Genomic DNA, 26,411 nt, shown 5'->3' with positions numbered 1-26,411 from the left:
TATCTGTGGAATATTACTGCCTCAGCATTTGCCTAAGTGATCCAAGGAAACCACAGAAAAACTTGGACCAAGGCAGACGGACCCGGAATCGAACCGGCGTCCTCCCGAATGCTAAGCAACGGTCTAAACCTCTAGGCCATGCCGCTCGAATTTTAAGCTGAACAACATCAAATGTTATCTAATGCCCTGTAACGATGGACTAGTTCTCCGTAAAATCTATCAAGACATTCTAACATGGCTTCTTACAGCTCTCCTAGCAATGTCAGTCCAGCATCTTGGGCTATTTCTCATGGCATACGTTTTCGGAATCTCCTTCTTTTTCTTTGGATCGAGATATCTAAATCCTCATATTTTTCAGTCGCATTAGAAATAGATCTTTCCACTATTACCACCCCTTAGTGCATGGCACACTGGACGGACCACCCTCCCCACCCCTCCTTTACGCTGCCATTGCAAAGGACTTAACATACTCTCTACACTATCCCCTGTACACCTATTATTGGTTTTGGGATAAGTAGTCGAGATCTCTAAATTTGAAATACGAAAATCTTTTCGTTGAACATACAAATTAAGTCTCTTAGAGTCCATGCAAGAACTACTAGCAATAGCAGGAGGATCGTATAGATAAGACTCCAGCAATTATCGGGAGACAAACGGTGTGCACTAAAATTTTTGCTTGTCATTCCCACCAGTTACTGACTGAGGTGGACGGGCAGTCCCTCCGGTTTACGCTGTGGGACAAAGCCGAAGAATACGGCGGAAGGACTTCTATTATAAATCATGGAAATAAGTGGGTAGTGGTTGTGGAGAAATACGATACGAAAAATTGAATCCGATATTATTTATTCATCCCCCAAAATGTCACCGTCTCTCTTCTGGCCGTTATTCGGTCGTGGTGCGCATACTTCGTGCTTAAGTACGATGATCGCAGTCGGTTCTGACCGGTAACATTTTAATAAGGTCAATAACTCGGCGCACTTTATCACCGCTTCAATATTGAGACAGGTAACTAATTGAAAGGAATAAATAACAGACAGCGCGAGTCAACTTTAAACAAATGCACTGTCGTTCGCACGCCCCTCCCACCGTGCAATTCTTCAGTACGTAACCCAATCAGTTAGCTCGTCAATGTACAACGGCCAATGGTTAACTAGATGGCTTAGCCACAGGATTCTTCTTCTTCGTCGTCTTCTTTTGCTCTTCTTCATCCCAACTTGCTCAACCACAGACTACTAAGATACATTTATACGTACGAATAAAAAAGAATAAGAAACCGAGCCAAGACTCGACGACGACCGCTCGATCGCGGGTATTGTGGTGTCCCCCCGGTGCACCTTGATGCACAAACTTACAAACGAATTCCATCCGGAAACGACAACGACATAGATGCACCCAAATTTCGTGATTCCTCGTAGTCTCAATCATAAATCCTGGAGGTCCGCATCTCTCTGTCCTCTTTGCGACCTCAGAGGCATAAAAACCATTTTTAGAAATTCCAATTTCTTGGTGCACTCACTTCGCCAAAAATCGCTAAAAAAATTTTTTTGCTTCAGTTGCTCCTATAAAAGGATAATGTTTGCTATCTGCACATACACCTGACGACGTCCACGATAGAGATTTGTACGTTTATCGGGCAATAAGAAAAATAAAGAGAACAAAAAATATCACTGATAAAATTCGCACCTGCCAGAAATCAGCAAAACAGTTAATATGCAACTGTGGCGATTGCGATAACGGCTAGTTTATCTTTCGAGATTGTGTTCACGTTGAAATGGCAGTCATTATTTCAAATAAAGCTCGTGTAATAAGCGGTTTGGCTTTGTATTGTACTTGGAAAGGCGTGTAATTAAATCGCGAATAAACTGCATCATTGGCATTCTTAAATGAACCTCGATAAATAGTCGCGCTCAAACACGTTCACCTCAGCCATTGTACACGTACGTTTGTATTAATGACTACGGAGTGCTTAGTCGACCACTGTTATTATTGTTTATTAATAGCGCGTATGCTACATCACGCGCGAACGCCGCGGAAATTCTTTGAGAAACTTCTCCACGAATTAATTTTCATAAATCATCTACCCATGGAGCAATACTAGATAGAAATACTAAAAACTAGACACACAATTAACTGGCAGTATCGAAATAGACTTAATACTGACGAACATCATAGTGATAGCCAATTTACACATCCGCAGGAAATCTATCTTCTCTCCTTTGAAAATATCATGAGGTTAGTAGTCCAAAGATTGTTTGGAAAGGCATGTCAACTCTTTCCTACCTTGAATTAATCTTTACATTTTTTGAAAACCAGAACATTCCATATCCTCCTTACTCCTGCTTTTCTTTCGTCGTCGTCTATAGCGTCCCTTTATGTCCTACCATCGTATCTCTCCTGTTCAATGTTGACTCCCACAGCGCCCTTTGGTCTTCTACTCATTCCAATACGTAGCTTTCACATTTCACACCTGTGAATTTAGTTCTTACAATTGGAGTTCAATGTCTTCAAACATACCTCTTTTCTTAATAATTTTGGCTCTAACTTTAAGGGAATATTCAAGTGATAATGGAGCATTCAGCAGTGAGAAACTTCCATAGAATTCTTCACGCGATTTTGTACCTATATCTTGCGGCTTCACATAACTTTTTATACGAATTTGAATGTTGGCATGTCCATAAGGAAAAGGCGCTTGCAGCATCCAGGGTGGTTTTTCGATTCTCGATCGAGAATCGGATAATTATTTTTTATTGCGACCGACCTTTTGTTTGAAAATTCTCATGAAGGGAATCAAAAGACAGAGGAGACGATGCGCGACGATGATGAGAACTGTACTACGTCGAAGGTACGTGTATATGTATGTATGTACACAATTTATATGACGGTATCGGGAAAAGTAGATCGTAAAAACGGTCACGGAATCCGCCGCTTCGGCCGGAATGGAAGTGACAAGGGAGAGAGTGTAAAACTGGTGAGGACGTGATACGATAAATGTTAATGCTCCAATATGCAGTATTTTTGGCCTGGATAGAGGTGCCGGCCAGTTCATTAGGTGGAAGGATGGGGAAGGGGAGAATATCAGCCGCAGTAACCGGCAGGGCAACCCTCCTTTATACCACCGACGCCGATGTCGATGGGGACGCCGGCGACGGCAACTGCTACACATCGCATCGCATCGCCCAACATACAGTCAGCACCCTCTTCTTTTTCTCTTTCTTCTGGAACCAAGACACTCCGGTTTGACTTGGATTTTACTTTTTCAATAGAAAGAAGCATCTTTTAGTAAATCAAAGATTATTAAATTTCACCAAAAAAGTTTACCGTTAAATACGGATATACATGTATACATAGGTAAGTAAGCGTAAGTCATCCAAATATGAATAGTACTTGTGGAGGTGGTGTATAACACTTGAAACTATTCCTTTTCACCCCTTTAGGGGTCGAATTTTAAAAGAATTGTTTCTAAATGCTTACATTCGTTGTATAAGGAGAATCTGCGCAAAATTTCAAGTCTCTAGATGCAGGAGTTTCGGCTGTGGATTGATATATTAGTAAGTCGAATAAATAGTACTTAGTAAGTTACTGTACATACAGGAATTTGCGGGGGAGAAGGGGATATTAAATCCAACGAGGAAACATTGCTTCTATCTTGAAACTTACACTAAAAACCAAACGCCTAATACCCCCCAAAATCCAAGAAAAACCCATAACTTCACGGAAAAACAAGTGTTCAGAAAGTTTATGGGATGAGAAGCAATGAATGATATTCCGTTGCACTAGTAGTACGTAGTAGATACAGTGGAAATTTTGAATTTTAGACCATGAAAAAAAGGGAACTGAAGCTGCCGCAAGGCTCAGAAATTCGCGAAACGTCTGAGAAAAGGAACAATAGGTATTTATAATCTTTGCATGTTTTAAATACCCTAAGAAATTTTAAGGGATTGTGGACATGTTTAATATCTAAAATTTTATTTCCAGTTAAATTGCCATATTTGAATTTTCCCTAATTTTCAATTTTAAGGTAGATCCTTATTTTGCAAAAAGGACAAGTTGACAGGAAGATCATTTTCTAATGAAAAATAAATCGACTAAATCAAAATTTAGAAGAAAAAATACCACGCTTTCTTATTAGTTGCCCACTAGCGACACCTATTGGAATTACCCAATACAATTGTCACTTCAAGAATAAAAAAGATAACCAACAGTTTTTGGCTTTTTACTTCTGAATACCAACAGAAGCAGCAACATTGTCAAAAACGAGTTTAAATATACGTTTGATAATAAAACATTACAAACACCGCAAATCCCATTCTGTCTCGCTACCATTAGCACAAATACGGGGATATTCACGTCAATCAATTTATATTATGTTTGAAATGGGGCAAACTGGAATTTAATAAATTTATTTTTGAAATTAAAGGGTTGACGACATATAACACGGGTGTTATTAATTTATATGTGAACTAATTTTCGTTCAATATACGTTATATCTCGTTCGAATAAAAATGTCATCTCTCTTTATCATTTTATTCCAAATTATTGTAACTATATCTGCTGTCGTAATAAATTGCCTGCACATATTAGCTGCAATACCAATTCCAGCGTTACTTTTTTTCTAAAATAAGAGATCTAGTGTATATCGTCTCTAAAAATGAAACTAAGGGCAGCCAGCTGTTACTGAACAGCGTTGAAGATGTCTTTTGTGATAGGAGACGAAACGTAAAACGTTTGACACCACCCCGTCATGGGGATTTCATCAATAAGACACGGTTAGAATTCGAAAATCCAGTTTCTCCAAATGACAACCGTGAAATCCATATCTACAATGAGAGGCGCGGATAGGTGCGGGACATTTAGAACAATTAGCTTAACTTCCCATGTATTAAAAATCTTAACTAGAATTGTACAGAGGAGGATGGGAAAAAGGGTGGAAAAATTATTAGGGGAAGATCAACTTGGGTTTAGAAGAAATAGAGGAACGCCGGAGGCTATTCTAGCTTTACGAGTAACAACAGAGAAAACGATAGAAAAAGCATACATAGGATTTGTAGATTTAGAAAAAGCTTCTGACAATGTTAAATGGGACAAGATGTAAGAGTACGTACATAGGATTTGTAGATTTAGAAAAAGCTTCTGACAATGTTAAATGGGACAAGATGTTAAATATACTTAAAAATATAGGGATGAGTTATAAAGATAGAAGGGTGATACTTAGTTTATATAAAGAGCAACAGGCAGTTATAAAGCTAGGGCTGCAATGTAGAGAAGTAANAACGAAAAAAACACAACAACCAGTGTATTAGTTGTAACTCTCATTAACTGGGAAATCCTGGGACTCCCACAGTGTTGCCAAGTAAACCTTCAGCATGGCTTGTAAGTAGAGACGGCTGTGGTATTATGCTTAAAAATCTTTCTTACTTTTCATACTTTTTCCTAATCTTCCATTTTGCGCTGGACGTGTGTACAGCATTTTTAATTGCATAATGCCAGACTCTATTAGGTTTTTGACAATTACGTTCAATTTGAAGAAATTTTGCTCTTTTTTTCACAAATTACCTTCTTTTTATTGGACCCTAAGATATGTATAGATGATATGAAGTGCATTATTTAATTAATAGATTTTCGCTTATAACAATTATATTTATGGAAATGAAATAAGATAAGTAGAATGGCTTAGTCATGATCCAGATATCATCGGCGTTTCATTGGCAAATAACGAAGGGAAAGGTCTACTTTTTACGGAAAACCTTTTAATTCACCGAAAGGCCTTCGTCTCGTCAAGTATGTTCGAGAGATCTTGCGAAATCGCATAGAATCGACGTTTTTCCATGACCCGTGTGCGAGGTTTCCCTTAGTTCGCTATCGTCACCTCGTCGCCGTCGCCGCCGTCCAAATCCAATTCGTACCTGTTGACATTTAAAAAATGCGATAATGCATAACAACAACAAAAGAAACGTCTCGTTATCTGCGACTTCGAATCTAATACAACATTTGGACTTCGCCTTTTCAACAGATCGCGATCGTCACGGCTCACTAGAATAATACAATCCCCGACAGGCGCAAACAGTTCTTTTTTTTTTTTTTTTAATTATACCTAAGCAACGTTTCTGTTTTCGTTTGCTCCTTATTTATTATTAAACCGTTCACTTTTGTCACTTGACAACGCGGAATTCGTACTATTAACTCTATAATATCTGTGCTAATTATTATTATTCTATAACGCCAAAAATATTAAGATTAAACTGATGGAATTTATAGTACCTGTGACTCATAAGGCAGGGACAACGAAATCATTTTATTACTTTCTAATGGAAAATGGATTTTGTAAAATTGACTAACAGTTCCAGACATTATCCTGGAACAAAAGACCACTGCCGGCATAGCAAGGGTTGACATCCGGGACGGTTTTGTCTTAAGCACCCCCATAATAAAAAAAAATACTAATGGTTCTTACGTAACTTTTTGTGCTAAAATATTCGATTACATTATCAAAATCTACTTTCCTTTTCAATGGACAATATGGAAAAAAGTCGCATTTATCTCACTGTGGATCTTAAGTAAGATTGTATCAACTTGAGAAACTTCATTCACAAGAAACTATCGAAACACCCGGAACGGACTCGAAATAGTCCCATTTTACAACGAAATTCGGAAACTTCTAGGTAGTCCATTGGATCGCATCTTGTAGAGAGATGCTGGCGGCTTCCAAGTAATGCCTCAGTTGTAAAATCTCCAAAATAATGTCCTTTGTAGAAAATTCATCATAAATTTTTGCCAGATTTGGAACTACTTCACGAAGTTCTTTTTCTGTTAACGTAAGCAGAAAAAAAATTTTTGGGTGTTTCATTCCCACTAGCCAGTAATGCTGGTGGGCGGGCAGTCCCTCCGGACCCCGCCGGAAGGTAGGGCGGAAGGCCCTCTTCAGCCTGCTTTCAGGAATCGTGGGAATGGGTGGGTGGTGGTTCGGGTGAGAAAGTTGAGACGGACAAAATGAAGACAGAAGAGAGTGAAAGATTATCTGTGGAATATTACTGCCTCAGCATTTGCCTAGGTGATCCAAGAAGAAACCACAGAAAAACTTGGACCAAGGCAGACGTACCCGGAATCGAACCGGCGTCCTCCCGAATGCTAAGCAACGGTCTAAACCTCTAGGCCATGCCGCTCGAATTTTAAGCTGAACAACATCAAATGTTATCCAATGCCCTGTAACGATGGACTAGTTCTCCGTAAAATCTATCAAGACATTCTAACATGGCTTCTTACAGCTCTCCTAGCAATGTCAGTCCAGCATCTTGGGCTATTTCTCATGGCATACGTTTTCGGAATCTCCTTCTTTTTCTTTGGATCGAGATATCTAAATCCTCATATTTTTCAGTCGCATTAGAAATAGATCTTTCCACTATTACCACCCCTTAGTGCATGGCACCCTGGACGGACCACCCTCCCCACCCCTCCTTTACGCTGCCATTGCAAAGGACTTAACATACTCTCTACACTATCCCCTGTACACCTATTATTGGTTTTGGGATAAGTAGTCGAGATCTCTAAATTTGAAATACAAAAATCTTTTCGTTGAACATACAAATTAAGTCTCTTAGAGTCCATGCAAGAACTACTAGCAATAGCAGGAGGATCGTATAGATAAGACTCCAGCAATTATCGGGAGACAAACGGTGTGCACTAAAATTTTTGCTTGTCATTCCCACCAGTTACTGACTGAGGTGGACGGGCAGTCCCTCCGGTTTACGCTGTGGGACAAAGCCGAAGAATACGGCGGAAGGACTTCTATTATAAATCATGGAAATAAGTGGGTAGTGGTTGTGGAGAAATACGATACGAAAAATTGAATCCGATATTATTTATTCATCCCCCAAAATGTCACCGTCTCTCTTCTGGCCGTTATTCGGTCGTGGTGCGCATACTTCGTGCTTAAGTACGATGATCGCAGTCGGTTCTGACCGGTAACATTTTAATAAGGTCAATAACTCGGCGCACTTTATCACCGCTTCAATATTGAGACAGGTAACTAATTGAAAGGAATAAATAACAGACAGCGCGAGTCAACTTTAAACAAATGCACTGTCGTTCGCACGCCCCTCCCACCGTGCAATTCTTCAGTACGTAACCCAATCAGTTAGCTCGTCAATGTACAACGGCCAATGGTTAACTAGATGGCTTAGCCACAGGATTCTTCTTCTTCGTCGTCTTCTTTTGCTCTTCTTCATCCCAACTTGCTCAACCACAGACTACTAAGATACATTTATACGTACGAATAAAAAAGAATAAGAAACCGAGCCAAGACTCGACGACGACCGCTCGATCGCGGGTATTGTGGTGTCCCCCCGGTGCACCTTGATGCACAAACTTACAAACGAATTCCATCCGGAAACGACAACGACATAGATGCACCCAAATTTCGTGATTCCTCGTAGTCTCAATCATAAATCCTGGAGGTCCGCATCTCTCTGTCCTCTTTGCGACCTCAGAGGCATAAAAACCATTTTTAGAAATTCCAATTTCTTGGTGCACTCACTTCGCCAAAAATCGCTAAAAAAATTTTTTTGCTTCAGTTGCTCCTATAAAAGGATAATGTTTGCTATCTGCACATACACCTGACGACGTCCACGATAGAGATTTGTACGTTTATCGGGCAATAAGAAAAATAAAGAGAACAAAAAATATCACTGATAAAATTCGCACCTGCCAGAAATCAGCAAAACAGTTAATATGCAACTGTGGCGATTGCGATAACGGCTAGTTTATCTTTCGAGATTGTGTTCACGTTGAAATGGCAGTCATTATTTCAAATAAAGCTCGTGTAATAAGCGGTTTGGCTTTGTATTGTACTTGGAAAGGCGTGTAATTAAATCGCGAATAAACTGCATCATTGGCATTCTTAAATGAACCTCGATAAATAGTCGCGCTCAAACACGTTCACCTCAGCCATTGTACACGTACGTTTGTATTAATGACTACGGAGTGCTTAGTCGACCACTGTTATTATTGTTTATTAATAGCGCGTATGCTACATCACGCGCGAACGCCGCGGAAATTCTTTGAGAAACTTCTCCACGAATTAATTTTCATAAATCATCTACCCATGGAGCAATACTAGATAGAAATACTAAAAACTAGACACACAATTAACTGGCAGTATCGAAATAGACTTAATACTGACGAACATCATAGTGATAGCCAATTTACACATCCGCAGGAAATCTATCTTCTCTCCTTTGAAAATATCATGAGGTTAGTAGTCCAAAGATTGTTTGGAAAGGCATGTCAACTCTTTCCTACCTTGAATTAATCTTTACATTTTTTGAAAACCAGAACATTCCATATCCTCCTTACTCCTGCTTTTCTTTCGTCGTCGTCTATAGCGTCCCTTTATGTCCTACCATCGTATCTCTCCTGTTCAATGTTGACTCCCACAGCGCCCTTTGGTCTTCTACTCATTCCAATACGTAGCTTTCACATTTCACACCTGTGAATTTAGTTCTTACAATTGGAGTTCAATGTCTTCAAACATACCTCTTTTCTTAATAATTTTGGCTCTAACTTTAAGGGAATATTCAAGTGATAATGGAGCATTCAGCAGTGAGAAACTTCCATAGAATTCTTCACGCGATTTTGTACCTATATCTTGCGGCTTCACATAACTTTTTATACGAATTTGAATGTTGGCATGTCCATAAGGAAAAGGCGCTTGCAGCATCCAGGGTGGTTTTTCGATTCTCGATCGAGAATCGGATAATTATTTTTTATTGCGACCGACCTTTTGTTTGAAAATTCTCATGAAGGGAATCAAAAGACAGAGGAGACGATGCGCGACGATGATGAGAACTGTACTACGTCGAAGGTACGTGTATATGTATGTATGTACACAATTTATATGACGGTATCGGGAAAAGTAGATCGTAAAAACGGTCACGGAATCCGCCGCTTCGGCCGGAATGGAAGTGACAAGGGAGAGAGTGTAAAACTGGTGAGGACGTGATACGATAAATGTTAATGCTCCAATATGCAGTATTTTTGGCCTGGATAGAGGTGCCGGCCAGTTCATTAGGTGGAAGGATGGGGAAGGGGAGAATATCAGCCGCAGTAACCGGCAGGGCAACCCTCCTTTATACCACCGACGCCGATGTCGATGGGGACGCCGGCGACGGCAACTGCTACACATCGCATCGCATCGCCCAACATACAGTCAGCACCCTCTTCTTTTTCTCTTTCTTCTGGAACCAAGACACTCCGGTTTGACTTGGATTTTACTTTTTCAATAGAAAGAAGCATCTTTTAGTAAATCAAAGATTATTAAATTTCACCAAAAAAGTTTACCGTTAAATACGGATATACATGTATACATAGGTAAGTAAGCGTAAGTCATCCAAATATGAATAGTACTTGTGGAGGTGGTGTATAACACTTGAAACTATTCCTTTTCACCCCTTTAGGGGTCGAATTTTAAAAGAATTGTTTCTAAATGCTTACATTCGTTGTATAAGGAGAATCTGCGCAAAATTTCAAGTCTCTAGATGCAGGAGTTTCGGCTGTGGATTGATATATTAGTAAGTCGAATAAATAGTACTTAGTAAGTTACTGTACATACAGGAATTTGCGGGGGAGAAGGGGATATTAAATCCAACGAGGAAACATTGCTTCTATCTTGAAACTTACACTAAAAACCAAACGCCTAATACCCCCCAAAATCCAAGAAAAACCCATAACTTCACGGAAAAACAAGTGTTCAGAAAGTTTATGGGATGAGAAGCAATGAATGATATTCCGTTGCACTAGTAGTACGTAGTAGATACAGTGGAAATTTTGAATTTTAGACCATGAAAAAAAGGGAACTGAAGCTGCCGCAAGGCTCAGAAATTCGCGAAACGTCTGAGAAAAGGAACAATAGGTATTTATAATCTTTGCATGTTTTAAATACCCTAAGAAATTTTAAGGGATTGTGGACATGTTTAATATCTAAAATTTTATTTCCAGTTAAATTGCCATATTTGAATTTTCCCTAATTTTCAATTTTAAGGTAGATCCTTATTTTGCAAAAAGGACAAGTTGACAGGAAGATCATTTTCTAATGAAAAATAAATCGACTAAATCAAAATTTAGAAGAAAAAATACCACGCTTTCTTATTAGTTGCCCACTAGCGACACCTATTGGAATTACCCAATACAATTGTCACTTCAAGAATAAAAAAGATAACCAACAGTTTTTGGCTTTTTACTTCTGAATACCAACAGAAGCAGCAACATTGTCAAAAACGAGTTTAAATATACGTTTGATAATAAAACATTACAAACACCGCAAATCCCATTCTGTCTCGCTACCATTAGCACAAATACGGGGATATTCACGTCAATCAATTTATATTATGTTTGAAATGGGGCAAACTGGAATTTAATAAATTTATTTTTGAAATTAAAGGGTTGACGACATATAACACGGGTGTTATTAATTTATATGTGAACTAATTTTCGTTCAATATACGTTATATCTCGTTCGAATAAAAATGTCATCTCTCTTTATCATTTTATTCCAAATTATTGTAACTATATCTGCTGTCGTAATAAATTGCCTGCACATATTAGCTGCAATACCAATTCCAGCGTTACTTTTTTTCTAAAATAAGAGATCTAGTGTATATCGTCTCTAAAAATGAAACTAAGGGCAGCCAGCTGTTACTGAACAGCGTTGAAGATGTCTTTTGTGATAGGAGACGAAACGTAAAACGTTTGACACCACCCCGTCATGGGGATTTCGTCAATAAGACACGGTTAGAATTCGAAAATCCAGTTTCTCCAAATGACAACCGTGAAATCCATATCTACAATGAGAGGCGCGGATAGGTGCGGGACATTTAGAACAATTAGCTTAACTTCCCATGTATTAAAAATCTTAACTAGAATTGTACAGAGGAGGATGGGAAAAAGGGTGGAAAAATTATTAGGGGAAGATCAACTTGGGTTTAGAAGAAATAGAGGAACGCCGGAGGCTATTCTAGCTTTACGAGTAACAACAGAGAAAACGATAGAAAAAGCATACATAGGATTTGTAGATTTAGAAAAAGCTTCTGACAATGTTAAATGGGACAAGATGTTAAATATACTTAAAAATATAGGGATGAGTTATAAAGATAGAAGGGTGATACTTAGTTTGTATAAAGAGCAACAGGCAGTTATAAAGCTAGGGCTGCAATGTAGAGAAGTAAATATTAGGAAGGGACTCACACAGGAATGCACACTGTCATCGCCACTTTTTAATCTATACATCGAAGAAGCGATCATCATCATTAAAGACAGTACAATTGTATGGATAGATATACAGGGGTAAAAGGTTAGAATTTGCAGATGATATAGCAGTCCCAGCAAGTAGGAGTTATAGATAGTAAATGGAAGCGGTATTGACAAAACAGTACCTACTGCATGAAAATAAATAAAAGTAAAACAAAAATACTGGTATGCAAGGGAAGAAAAAGTAGGGAAAGAGCGAATATAAAGATAGGAGACGAAAAATGTGGGTTGTTCGAGTTTTAGGGAAATGCGAAGTTTATCTCACAATAGGAAAGAGTGGAGGTGCGTGTCTGACCAGTCTTAGGACTGACGACCTTATAATGATTTGTATACTTATAGTATTGTATTCAAACGGGTAATTCTTAAGTTGATGTAATCGTTTTTAATTTTTCGTCACTTGCTGTTAAACAATCACAACAAATTCAAGAAATTCGGAAGAACACACTATATATTCATGAAGTTCTGTTGTACGATTTACTCCCTGAGACAAAAAGTAGTAACTGACAATCCCGTATTTGTTATTGAAATCGAAGGTACGAATAGGGCTCTTCGTTTCTTGTTAGTTATTAATATTTTGACTTGAAAAGACCAAACATGCCAACCACCAGCATATTACATACTGACAACCGGCCAATAACAAACGGCTGATTTCAGAATGTTGTCCACTTTTGTTCTTGTAGGTATAGAAACCTTCTCGATAATGCTTAACGTTTTCATGTCAATTCCTCGATTTCGACGGTCCGGCAAAGTCCGGAAGAAGACTCTGTGATAGAAACCTTTTATTCAAATAACACCACACAGTCGATGGAACACAGATGTAGACATAAACTGGAACATATAGTGACAAGGCGGAACTTGCTTCTGATTGCTTCTTCTTTAATTTATAAATCGCAAAGAAGATGTTCCTTTTGGCGTAAAAAACAAAATTGGCTTGATACAATTAACTATTAACGTTAATTAGTTATTTTTAGTATTGTAATATAGTAAATAGTTAATGTATGGGTTGCTCTAGCTTTAGGGAAATGTGAAGATTAGTTCAGGATAGGAAAGAGTGGAGGTGCGTGTCCAACCAGTCTTAGGACTGACGACCTTATGATGATGATGATGAATAAATAAAAATAAAACAAAAATACTGGTATGCAAGGGAAGAAAAAGTAGGAAAAGAGCGGATGTAAAGATAGGAGATGAATGATTAGAAGAAGTGGCTGATTTTAGGAATCTAGAAGTCGGAAGGAGTAGTAGGGATATAAAGCACAGGATAGCACAGGTTCGAGTCGCCTTCGATAAAAAGAAGTAACTTTTTAGGGAAATACAAAGATTAGTTCAGGATAGGAAGGAGTGGAGGTGCATGTCCAAACAGTCTTAGGACTGATGACCTTATGATGATCATGATTGCTCGAGTATCTACTTAAATCATGGAAGAAAATATTGTAAGAATTATAGATTCATCCCTTTCTATAATTTAAAAATTTTGCACAATGAGTAATATGCATTAATGGGTACAATTTCGTATTACGATTAGAGATTTCACATTGTAATTTCAAGATACCTGTTCAAAATCAAAAGCAAAACTACTTATGAACAATCAGAAGCATATTTTTTGAAATTTTCTCGCAACAAACAACAGATTTTTAGTAAGTTTATAGTTACCTAAATGATAGCGCAATTATTGGGAGCGTCTTGCAATAAAAAGTTTTGTTAAGTTGCATGATATTACCACTGGCTATCCCTATGTAATGATTACGAACAGGTATACCAACCAAGCAACACTATAATATCTAGTTAATTCGTCGAGTGACAAGAACTAAGCAGCAGTTTTGTTCCGTCTATTAATCAGCGAACAGGTAGTGACAACTTCATACGTGTGCGCGTCGTCACCGTTACTACCGCCGTCGCGGTGTAGCGTCGTCGTGGTTACGGTACAGAATTTTTTATCCGATTAAGAGATCTTGAAAAATGTTTTGTATAATTACGGGTGCAGATAAAAGACGGGACGGATTAAAAAAAAACCGCTTTACTACCGGCTACTTATTAGGAATCTATCAACGCGCATACCTAATGAACACGCTAAAAAAGTGTTTATTTACAATTAGACAATTAGCAGACGCGTTCGACATGGCGCGCAATTAATTATTGTCGTCACGAACGCTACTATCAATGAAAAGTTAACGTAGCATAAAAGCACAGAGAATGGGTACAAGTTATGGACAAATTCGAGTAGATCTGCGGTCATCACAGTGGCGGATTTAGGTCTGACTGCGCTCTAGGTCCAGTCTTTTTTGCTTTCCTGTAGTAATTATAATAAAACGTCTTATTACCATACAAGAATTCATTAATAATTTTTTTAATATAGTTAGAAGTCATGTGTCTAAGGAAAACTACCGGAAGGTTCCGGAAATAATCAATATATTCCATTAGTGTATAAACAGTTCTAACATCCAACTTGGCGTTGGGCATTCATATGGTGCACTTTAACAATTTTTTAACCATGATAAACTGTAAGAGAAGACGCCCAGGCTAATGCTTTTAGTGAGAAGTAGAAATCAGTAAACAGATGGTACTTTTTGTGACTGTGAAATCCAAGATAGTAGCCCACAAGATTTTAGACTACCTTCCGACTAGAATTTTGATGGGGTGAGCTAGGATCCCTAATTGGGAAGCCACACCAGTTCTTATGGGCCCCAAGAGGTAGCCCGCTGGGGCAAGGAAGGGGCATATTATGCCTTGCCGCATTTGCCCATCATCAGGAATGCTGCATGTGGCTCCCCCAATTATTTATTGGAAAAATGAATTTTATTATTAATGAAAAAAATACAATATATACATATATTGTTTGCTCTGTGTTAAAATTGTGTTATTAGGCTGTATTGTAGTCGATAATACTTTAAATTGCAATCGTTTTACTGTTGTTCGACATAATTGGGCAAGGGGATTATTATTATAAGTTTTTTCATTTTACCGAGAGTATTTTCAAACGGATTTGCCTCATCGATCCCCCATGATGTAGATTTAATTGTAAGTTTATACATGTGATAGGTTTGCCCCTTAAGACCTATATGAAAAACCCATAAGGCAATCCTCATTTTAGTATCACCACTTTTTTGGTGGGATTTTCATGAGGAAATCTACGGGGAAATCCCTATATCAGCATGGCCCTTGTTATAATTTCTAGTCGGGCTCTAGCAAAACAACAACGTCATTGTTTTCTTACGTACAATATGAATGCAATAAGGATTAAAAAAAAAATATAAAAATCGTTGTAATCGAGCAATTTTTCAGTTTTGTGTGATTTTAAATGTTCAACAGTATCTTAAATTTACTTCGTTTAGTTTTAAGCGAGTGTCCGTCCATCTGTGCAAGAGTCTCGTTGGAGGTTGATATCTTCGGACCATAAAATTGAAGTTATTAAAGTAATTGGTTTACAGACTAACGGCCACAGCAGCAAGAACCCCATAAACCATGCTTAAGATGACATACGGTTGTAAAATAGTGAAGGATGTCATGCTTGCATAAATACAAGCTATGCCGGAGACTGTTTTAATCATTGTAATGATGATGAAAGACGTGGACAGTTTTATTATACGTAAATGTATGTATACATAGTACATATTACAAGAGAACGAAAAGAAAATGTAATGAATGGGCTCAAGTTACAAATGTATGCGGAGAGACTTTTTGGTCTTTGTACGTACGTATTATTTAACTAGGCTTAACATAAGCTTCTACTAAGGCTAAAACGCTAAAAGGTTCCTTCCCAGCTAGAATGAGAGGGAGAGCATCTAGGGTTCCAACTGTCTCCTGTGGGCCTCATGAGGCTGCTTTATAAGGTGTACAAAAGACTTACAGTGCCTTGCCTCGTTGAGGCCTTCCTAAGAACAAATGATGATTACATGCTTTAAATTGTTTTGGGGAATCAATCGGATTATAACAGCTGATAATAATTTTCAAATTTGGACTACTAGCAGATAACTACAAGTTTGTGTAATTGTAAGATTTCCTATATTTGATGTTTGTTTAATCGAATTCCCATGTGGAATTATACGATCCATAAAATTCGTAAGGCATATCTCGCTTCGATATCGCTGATTTTTTGTGGATATACTAATGGGGAATCTGTAAGGAAACCCCTAAATCCCTATATCAACACGGCCATTGTTTGCCACTTGAGGTCAGACGTCAGACACTTCTAAGAAAACTGACCACATTTCTAAAAATTGTGAATTTTGTCGTAGAACCGTTTCACTTATTATTCTTTTGATGGAATCTCTCCATTTACTAGAAAATACCACAAATGGCGCGGTAAACGCCATCTGTAGTACGATGCTACATTTTAGAATTACGTATGCTCCAACTAGGGATAATTAAAATACATGGATATCTACATGCTGAATCGAATCCCGGCGTAGCTAACTTGAACGTGATAGGCACGTTACCATAATCGAATAAAATAATTTGAAGTGGTCTATATTCTGTCGAAGCTGCCAGACGCGGATCGCGATTTCGATCTTTTTGGATCTCATCAGCGCGTCGCAGACAACTCCGACAGGACACAGACCAACTTTTATCTGCTGTCTTAACAGCGCGTTTTAGAAAATACTACAAATGGCGCGGTAAACGCCATCTGTAGCTACGATGTTCTGTCGGAGCTGTCTGCGACGCGCTGATGAGATCCAAAAAAATCGAAATCGCGATCCGCGTCTGGCAGTTTCGACAGCATATAGACCACTTTGAATTATTTTATTCTCCATTAACTGTTTAATGTTTCTTTTTTCATTTTTTGATCGGATTTCAAATGAAATGAGTACATGTAATCGGGTATTTCACAGGTGCTCATCAGTCATGCTTTTGTGACAAGTTTTTGATACCTGGACATTTGATAGTTAAATGTACGTGCATATTCATGCATACGTGTAGCGTATGGAAGGTACATTACATGTGAATATTGTAAAGAGCTCATGTATTATGAAGTATGAGCATGAAGTGAATGTTAAACGAGGAATTATGCGGCTTTATTGGCCTTTTCTGTGTAGCATGAGTCACTGGTAATTGCGTGCAATTGCGCCGTCAATCAGTTAGACGACAGTCGGATCAATTCGAACTGCGAGGTGATAAATCTCGATGATCTCAGACACGTCTTGCATGCCAACGTATTGATTTTTTTCGCGCAATGGACGCCAAACCCAAGCCAACTTTATCTATTCAATACTTTATTCATGTAAGCAGTCACTTTGAACAATTAGTAACGACTTATTACTGGCGCAGACATGTTCTAAAATTTTAACATTATATCTAATAAAAATCCAACATGAATGAAAAGAAAAGGTTAAAAGCGTTCGAAATGTGGTGTTATAGGCGGATGATGAGGATAACGTGGGTAGAAAAGGTTAGTAATAAAGAGGTATTAGAAAGAATAGGAGAACGGAGGACTCTATGGAAGTCAATAAAAAATAGGCGAGATAGGTTGGTAGGACACCTTCTCAGACATGAAGGTCTAGTCAGAGACATATTAGAGGCAGAAACAGGAGTTAGGAAGGGTAGAGGTAGACCTAGGTTAGATTACTGTTCGCAAATTGTTAAGGATGTGGGCTGTTCTAATTTTAGGGAAATGCGAAGTTTAGCTCAGGATAGGAAAGAGTGGAGGTGCATGTCCAAACAGTCTTAGGACTGATGACCTTATGATGATCATGATTGCTCGAGTATCTACATAAATCATGGAAGGAAATATTGTAAGGATTATAGAATCATCCCTTTCTATAATTTTCATTGGATTGGACACGTACCTCCATCCAACCAGTCTTAGGACTGACGACCTTGTGATGATGATGAATGTATTATTTTAACAGGTGAAATACATTTATATTTTGTAACGTAGCAACATCATAGTGAAAAGATTGTATAAATAGAAATTAGAGAATCATAAATCCGGGAAAAAATATAATCTTTTATTACCTTTGGCCTTGTTACAACCCTTTATACGCAGGGTCGGTTTCCCAATCATGCGGCGCCAGATACCTAGCTGCAGCGCATCCCCTTCGTTAAAGCCTAACCCTTTTATATCCGCCAAGCAAGTGGTTTGACTACGTGATTACTCTAGTAGTCATGAAGAGGATCTTCTTCATGACATGGTCTTATGTTCCTCAATCTTAAAACTTCCCCTGGTGTAGTCATTTTATTTCTCAGAGTAACTCCCCGCAAACATCATAATATGTTTACGCATTTTCGTAGAGAGAAGCTTCTGGTCCTGGATCTTTTTGGTCGACCAGATTGCACTTTCGTATACCAGCGCTGGTCTAACAACTGTAACTCACAGTTTCAACCAACATTTTTAGATCGCACAAAACTCCGGTCAACGTTCGCCATTTAGTTTTTATGTCCGCTTCGATGGTTCCATCGTCAGACATTACCAGACACTTGTAACTTGTGAATCTAAGTGCAAATTTTTCCTTTGAGATGGCTCATCTGAAATTGTTGCAGAAATGAATAGACGGGGGGTGTCCCTTAGCGTATTTTTCAACAGGAGGTCTTTCCATGCCATGGCTGGTTTTCCCCATCTACTCAGTTACAATAATCTCGAAGGACAACTGTGTATTTTTTCTTTTTTGCGAAACCAGTGGTTCTGTATTGTTCCTTATCATAATGATGTGTATATATAGGGTCAATTGAAAAGTCCCCGGCCTGACACATAGATGGCGGCACCAGAACTAAATCCATATGATTTTCAGTTAGTCCTAACCTTCAAAAGACGCGTCTATAAATTTGACGGCTGTCGGATCATNTTCTACTCATTCCAATACGTAGCTTTCACATTTCACACCTGTGAATTTAGTTCTTACAATTGGAGTTCAATGTCTTCAAACATACCTCTTTTCTTAATAATTTTGGCTCTAACTTTAAGGGAATATTCAAGTGATAATGGAGCATTCAGCAGTGAGAAACTTCCATAGAATTCTTCACGCGATTTTGTACCTATATCTTGCGGCTTCACATAACTTTTTATACGAATTTGAATGTTGGCATGTCCATAAGGAAAAGGCGCTTGCAGCATCCAGGGTGGTTTTTCGATTCTCGATCGAGAATCGGATAATTATTTTTTATTGCGACCGACCTTTTGTTTGAAAATTCTCATGAAGGGAATCAAAAGACAGAGGAGACGATGCGCGACGATGATGAGAACTGTACTACGTCGAAGGTACGTGTATATGTATGTATGTACACAATTTATATGACGGTATCGGGAAAAGTAGATCGTAAAAACGGTCACGGAATCCGCCGCTTCGGCCGGAATGGAAGTGACAAGGGAGAGAGTGTAAAACTGGTGAGGACGTGATACGATAAATGTTAATGCTCCAATATGCAGTATTTTTGGCCTGGATAGAGGTGCCGGCCAGTTCATTAGGTGGAAGGATGGGGAAGGGGAGAATATCAGCCGCAGTAACCGGCAGGGCAACCCTCCTTTATACCACCGACGCCGATGTCGATGGGGACGCCGGCGACGGCAACTGCTACACATCGCATCGCATCGCCCAACATACAGTCAGCACCCTCTTCTTTTTCTCTTTCTTCTGGAACCAAGACACTCCGGTTTGACTTGGATTTTACTTTTTCAATAGAAAGAAGCATCTTTTAGTAAATCAAAGATTATTAAATTTCACCAAAAAAGTTTACCGTTAAATACGGATATACATGTATACATAGGTAAGTAAGCGTAAGTCATCCAAATATGAATAGTACTTGTGGAGGTGGTGTATAACACTTGAAACTATTCCTTTTCACCCCTTTAGGGGTCGAATTTTAAAAGAATTGTTTCTAAATGCTTACATTCGTTGTATAAGGAGAATCTGCGCAAAATTTCAAGTCTCTAGATGCAGGAGTTTCGGCTGTGGATTGATATATTAGTAAGTCGAATAAATAGTACTTAGTAAGTTACTGTACATACAGGAATTTGCGGGGGAGAAGGGGATATTAAATCCAACGAGGAAACATTGCTTCTATCTTGAAACTTACACTAAAAACCAAACGCCTAATACCCCCCAAAATCCAAGAAAAACCCATAACTTCACGGAAAAACAAGTGTTCAGAAAGTTTATGGGATGAGAAGCAATGAATGATATTCCGTTGCACTAGTAGTACGTAGTAGATACAGTGGAAATTTTGAATTTTAGACCATGAAAAAAAGGGAACTGAAGCTGCCGCAAGGCTCAGAAATTCGCGAAACGTCTGAGAAAAGGAACAATAGGTATTTATAATCTTTGCATGTTTTAAATACCCTAAGAAATTTTAAGGGATTGTGGACATGTTTAATATCTAAAATTTTATTTCCAGTTAAATTGCCATATTTGAATTTTCCCTAATTTTCAATTTTAAGGTAGATCCTTATTTTGCAAAAAGGACAAGTTGACAGGAAGATCATTTTCTAATGAAAAATAAATCGACTAAATCAAAATTTAGAAGAAAAAATACCACGCTTTCTTATTAGTTGCCCACTAGCGACACCTATTGGAATTACCCAATACAATTGTCACTTCAAGAATAAAAAAGATAACCAACAGTTTTTGGCTTTTTACTTCTGAATACCAACAGAAGCAGCAACATTGTCAAAAACGAGTTTAAATATACGTTTGATAATAAAACATTACAAACACCGCAAATCCCATTCTGTCTCGCTACCATTAGCACAAATACGGGGATATTCACGTCAATCAATTTATATTATGTTTGAAATGGGGCAAACTGGAATTTAATAAATTTATTTTTGAAATTAAAGGGTTGACGACATATAACACGGGTGTTATTAATTTATATGTGAACTAATTTTTGTTCAATATACGTTATATCTCGTTCGAATAAAAATGTCATCTCTCTTTATCATTTTATTCCAAATTATTGTAACTATATCTGCTGTCGTAATAAATTGCCTGCACATATTAGCTGCAATACCAATTCCAGCGTTACTTTTTTTCTAAAATAAGAGATCTAGTGTATATCGTCTCTAAAAATGAAACTAAGGGCAGCCAGCTGTTACTGAACAGCGTTGAAGATGTCTTTTGTGATAGGAGACGAAACGTAAAACGTTTGACACCACCCCGTCATGGGGATTTCGTCAATAAGACACGGTTAGAATTCGAAAATCCAGTTTCTCCAAATGACAACCGTGAAATCCATATCTACAATGAGAGGCGCGGATAGGTGCGGGACATTTAGAACAATTAGCTTAACTTCCCATGTATTAAAAATCTTAACTAGAATTGTACAGAGGAGGATGGGAAAAAGGGTGGAAAAATTATTAGGGGAAGATCAACTTGGGTTTAGAAGAAATAGAGGAACGCCGGAGGCTATTCTAGCTTTACGAGTAACAACAGAGAAAACGATAGAAAAAGCATACATAGGATTTGTAGATTTAGAAAAAGCTTCTGACAATGTTAAATGGGACAAGATGTTAAATATACTTAAAAATATAGGGATGAGTTATAAAGATAGAAGGGTGATACTTAGTTTATATAAAGAGCAACAGGCAGTTATAAAGCTAGGGCTGCAATGTAGAGAAGTAAATATTAGGAAGGGACTCACACAGGAATGCACACTGTCATCGCCACTTTTTAATCTATACATCGAAGAAGCGATCATCATCATTAAAGACAGTACAATTGTATGGATAGATATACAGGGGTAAAAGGTTAGAATTTGCAGATGATATAGCAGTCCCAGCAAGTAGGAGTTATAGATAGTAAATGGAAGCGGTATTGACAAAACAGTACCTACTGCATGAAAATAAATAAAAGTAAAACAAAAATACTGGTATGCAAGGGAAGAAAAAGTAGGGAAAGAGCGAATATAAAGATAGGAGACGAAAAATGTGGGTTGTTCGAGTTTTAGGGAAATGCGAAGTTTATCTCACAATAGGAAAGAGTGGAGGTGCGTGTCTGACCAGTCTTAGGACTGACGACCTTATAATGATTTGTATACTTATAGTATTGTATTCAAACGGGTAATTCTTAAGTTGATGTAATCGTTTTTAATTTTTCGTCACTTGCTGTTAAACAATCACAACAAATTCAAGAAATTCGGAAGAACACACTATATATTCATGAAGTTCTGTTGTACGATTTACTCCCTGAGACAAAAAGTAGTAACTGACAATCCCGTATTTGTTATTGAAATCGAAGGTACGAATAGGGCTCTTCGTTTCTTGTTAGTTATTAATATTTTGACTTGAAAAGACCAAACATGCCAACCACCAGCATATTACATACTGACAACCGGCCAATAACAAACGGCTGATTTCAGAATGTTGTCCACTTTTGTTCTTGTAGGTATAGAAACCTTCTCGATAATGCTTAACGTTTTCATGTCAATTCCTCGATTTCGACGGTCCGGCAAAGTCCGGAAGAAGACTCTGTGATAGAAACCTTTTATTCAAATAACACCACACAGTCGATGGAACACAGATGTAGACATAAACTGGAACATATAGTGACAAGGCGGAACTTGCTTCTGATTGCTTCTTCTTTAATTTATAAATCGCAAAGAAACAAAATTGGCTTGATACAATTAACTATTAACGTTAATTAGTTATTTTTAGTATTGTAATATAGTAAATAGTTAATGTATGGGTTGCTCTAGCTTTAGGGAAATGTGAAGATTAGTTCAGGATAGGAAAGAGTGGAGGTGCGTGTCCAACCAGTCTTAGGACTGACGAGCTTATGATGATGATGATGAATAAATAAAAATAAAACAAAAATACTGGTATGCAAGGGAAGAAAAAGTAGGAAAAGAGCGGATGTAAAGATAGGAGATGAATGATTAGAAGAAGTGGCTGATTTTAGGAATCTAGAAGTCGGAAGGAGTAGTAGGGATATAAAGCACAGGATAGCACAGGTTCGAGTCGCCTTCGATAAAAAGAAGTAACTTTTTAGGGAAATACAAAGATTAGTTCAGGATAGGAAGGAGTGGAGGTGCATGTCCAAACAGTCTTAGGACTGATGACCTTATGATGATCATGATTGCTCGAGTATCTACTTAAATCATGGAAGAAAATATTGTAAGAATTATAGATTCATCCCTTTCTATAATTTAAAAATTTTGCACAATGAGTAATATGCATTAATGGGTACAATTTCGTATTACGATTAGAGATTTCACATTGTAATTTCAAGATACCTGTTCAAAATCAAAAGCAAAACTACTTATGAACAATCAGAAGCATATTTTTTGAAATTTTCTCGCAACAAACAACAGATTTTTAGTAAGTTTATAGTTACCTAAATGATAGCGCAATTATTGGGAGCGTCTTGCAATAAAAAGTTTTGTTAAGTTGCATGATATTACCACTGGCTATCCCTATGTAATGATTACGAACAGGTATACCAACCAAGCAACACTATAATATCTAGTTAATTCGTCGAGTGACAAGAACTAAGCAGCAGTTTTGTTCCGTCTATTAATCAGCGAACAGGTAGTGACAACTTCATACGTGTGCGCGTCGTCACCGTTACTACCGCCGTCGCGGTGTAGCGTCGTCGTGGTTACGGTACAGAATTTTTTATCCGATTAAGAGATCTTGAAAAATGTTTTGTATAATTACGGGTGCAGATAAAAGACGGGACGGATTAAAAAAAAACCGCTTTACTACCGGCTACTTATTAGGAATCTATCAACGCGCATACCTAATGAACACGCTAAAAAAGTGTTTATTTACAATTAGACAATTAGCAGACGCGTTCGACATGGCGCGCAATTAATTATTGTCGTCACGAACGCTACTATCAATGAAAAGTTAACGTAGCATAAAAGCACAGAGAATGGGTACAAGTTATGGACAAATTCGAGTAGATCTGCGGTCATCACAGTGGCGGATTTAGGTCTGACTGCGCTCTAGGTCCAGTCTTTTTTGCTTTCCTGTAGTAATTATAATAAAACGTCTTATTACCATACAAGAATTCATTAATAATTTTTTTAATATAGTTAGAAGTCATGTGTCTAAGGAAAACTACCGGAAGGTTCCGGAAATAATCAATATATTCCATTAGTGTATAAACAGTTCTAACATCCAACTTGGCGTTGGGCATTCATATGGTGCACTTTAACAATTTTTTAACCATGATAAACTGTAAGAGAAGACGCCCAGGCTAATGCTTTTAGTGAGAAGTAGAAATCAGTAAACAGATGGTACTTTTTGTGACTGTGAAATCCAAGATAGTAGCCCACAAGATTTTAGACTACCTTCCGACTAGAATTTTGATGGGGTGAGCTAGGATCCCTAATTGGGAAGCCACACCAGTTCTTATGGGCCCCAAGAGGTAGCCCGCTGGGGCAAGGAAGGGGCATATTATGCCTTGCCGCATTTGCCCATCATCAGGAATGCTGCATGTGGCTCCCCCAATTATTTATTGGAAAAATGAATTTTATTATTAATGAAAAAAATACAATATATACATATATTGTTTGCTCTGTGTTAAAATTGTGTTATTAGGCTGTATTGTAGTCGATAATACTTTAAATTGCAATCGTTTTACTGTTGTTCGACATAATTGGGCAAGGGGATTATTATTATAAGTTTTTTCATTTTACCGAGAGTATTTTCAAACGGATTTGCCTCATCGATCCCCCATGATGTAGATTTAATTGTAAGTTTATACATGTGATAGGTTTGCCCCTTAAGACCTATATGAAAAACCCATAAGGCAATCCTCATTTTAGTATCACCACTTTTTTGGTGGGATTTTCATGAGGAAATCTACGGGGAAATCCCTATATCAGCATGGCCCTTGTTATAATTTCTAGTCGGGCTCTAGCAAAACAACAACGTCATTGTTTTCTTACGTACAATATGAATGCAATAAGGATTAAAAAAAAAATATAAAAATCGTTGTAATCGAGCAATTTTTCAGTTTTGTGTGATTTTAAATGTTCAACAGTATCTTAAATTTACTTCGTTTAGTTTTAAGCGAGTGTCCGTCCATCTGTGCAAGAGTCTCGTTGGAGGTTGATATCTTCGGACCATAAAATTGAAGTTATTAAAGTAATTGGTTTACAGACTAACGGCCACAGCAGCAAGAACCCCATAAACCATGCTTAAGATGACATACGGTTGTAAAATAGTGAAGGATGTCATGCTTGCATAAATACAAGCTATGCCGGAGACTGTTTTAATCATTGTAATGATGATGAAAGACGTGGACAGTTTTATTATACGTAAATGTATGTATACATAGTACATATTACAAGAGAACGAAAAGAAAATGTAATGAATGGGCTCAAGTTACAAATGTATGCGGAGAGACTTTTTGGTCTTTGTACGTACGTATTATTTAACTAGGCTTAACATAAGCTTCTACTAAGGCTAAAACGCTAAAAGGTTCCTTCCCAGCTAGAATGAGAGGGAGAGCATCTAGGGTTCCAACTGTCTCCTGTGGGCCTCATGAGGCTGCTTTATAAGGTGTACAAAAGACTTACAGTGCCTTGCCTCGTTGAGGCCTTCCTAAGAACAAATGATGATTACATGCTTTAAATTGTTTTGGGGAATCAATCGGATTATAACAGCTGATAATAATTTTCAAATTTGGACTACTAGCAGATAACTACAAGTTTGTGTAATTGTAAGATTTCCTATATTTGATGTTTGTTTAATCGAATTCCCATGTGGAATTATACGATCCATAAAATTCGTAAGGCATATCTCGCTTCGATATCGCTGATTTTTTGTGGATATACTAATGGGGAATCTGTAAGGAAACCCCTAAATCCCTATATCAACACGGCCATTGTTTGCCACTTGAGGTCAGACGTCAGACACTTCTAAGAAAACTGACCACATTTCTAAAAATTGTGAATTTTGTCGTAGAACCGTTTCACTTATTATTCTTTTGATGGAATCTCTCCATTTACTAGAAAATACCACAAATGGCGCGGTAAACGCCATCTGTAGTACGATGCTACATTTTAGAATTACGTATGCTCCAACTAGGGATAATTAAAATACATGGATATCTACATGCTGAATCGAATCCCGGCGTAGCTAACTTGAACGTGATAGGCACGTTACCATAATCGAATAAAATAATTTGAAGTGGTCTATATTCTGTCGAAGCTGCCAGACGCGGATCGCGATTTCGATC

General features: G+C 37.9%; 1 protein-coding gene across 1 annotated transcript in view; it reads right to left on the bottom strand.

Moving 5' to 3' along the window:
- The window catches only part of LOC108736208 (protein tiptop), a 222,814-nt gene that overhangs the window by 166,071 nt on the left and 30,332 nt on the right, over positions 1-26,411 (bottom strand). The window lies entirely within an intron of this gene.

The sequence above is a fragment of the Agrilus planipennis genome, unplaced genomic scaffold, assembly GCF_000699045.2.
Source record: "Agrilus planipennis isolate EAB-ADULT unplaced genomic scaffold, Apla_2.0 scaffold114, whole genome shotgun sequence".
In the NCBI taxonomy this organism is placed as follows: domain Eukaryota; kingdom Metazoa; phylum Arthropoda; class Insecta; order Coleoptera; family Buprestidae; genus Agrilus; species Agrilus planipennis.
The sequence above is the reverse complement of the archived record's forward strand: the minus strand, read 5'-3'. Positions and strand labels throughout refer to the sequence as shown.